The sequence below is a fragment of the Arxiozyma heterogenica genome, assembly GCF_036370985.1.
Source record: "Arxiozyma heterogenica strain weizmannii chromosome Unknown scaffold_6, whole genome shotgun sequence".
Lineage (NCBI taxonomy): Eukaryota > Fungi > Ascomycota > Saccharomycetes > Saccharomycetales > Saccharomycetaceae > Arxiozyma > Arxiozyma heterogenica.
Window position 1 is genome coordinate 22,570 of NW_027042659.1, and position 1,393 is coordinate 23,962.

Genomic DNA, 1,393 nt, shown 5'->3' on the forward strand with positions numbered 1-1,393 from the left:
AAGTGGCTATTCTATATTGTTTGCTATGGTATGGCATAATACACAATAAAAGATAGTATTGTGCAAAGTGATAGTTGTAGTGGGTAGTGTAATTTAATAAGAGCTATTACTAGGATATCAGTAGAAGTAGATGTATTAATGCACATAGCACTTCAAAATATTAAATGTATGATAGAGAGAAGAGAATATAATGTGTAACTTAATAAATTATACAAATTACTAGAAATATAAGATATATTCATTATTTCTTTGGATTTTACCTTGTACCGTTTTCTTTATTAACTGATAATACCATCACAAATTACATCATCAAGTACTCTCTACCTATTAAACGTAAGGAAATAATATGAAAATTGTATATGTTGCAACAGTTCAAACACTTAAGCTTATTAACAGTAGCTGAGTTGCAAAGTAATGCAATAATCAAGTTATAATTCTTAAAATCACATTGTTATTTAGTTATAAATACATATATTCTAATATGAATGTGTAATAGATAAACTGTAACCTATATCAAATACACACTTAGCCATACCAAATAGCAAGAATGTAAATTTATTTAAAAAGTTGAACCAAATAAATTCTATGTTTAACTTAAGAATGGACTTACTTTTCTTTGTTTCTCACATCAATAATTATCAACTCCACTCTTCAATATTGTATACCCTTACTTTAGAATAGTTAAGTAGAATGATAATTTTCATGATTATAATAGCACATTTAAACAGTTAACTTATGTTTTTAAATCAGATTTATGTAATCGAACAAAATTATATTAATAATTCATCACATACTAAATCACCTATTAAGTTGCTGAATGAATGATCGTCTAAGTACCAATTTTAAATATAATATGCTATCAAACAAGTTAAGACTGAAATATCTTTAAGAAAATAAAATTAGCATCACTATTTTATATTAGGATAAGTAGATATACTGTCTATTTCAATTATTTTAACAACCACATTATATAATTCACCAATATTAACAGTTGTATACAAGTATGCTAATCGAAACACAATCATTTATCCTGTATATTTTCTGATTTTTACTCTTATTTGCTATGTTACTCTGTTAAAATGCACATTTAATATTCCACTATATTTATTATTTATTAATATGTAACTCCTATTGTTTTACTTCCTCGCTTGTCATAAAACATTAGCATTATCTATATTATTCTGTTACTTTTATCTTATTACTGAAATGTATTGTACTAGAATAAAACAAATAAAACAATGAATGTTTTCTCAAAAGTTTTCAAAAATAAATATATGAAAATATTCTATTTTACAAACACAAATATCACTATTTTTTTTTCTTCAAATCATTAAATATGAGTGAACCACAGCTTTTGACATAACGCAATCAGGAATAACAGAAATTTCTTTTT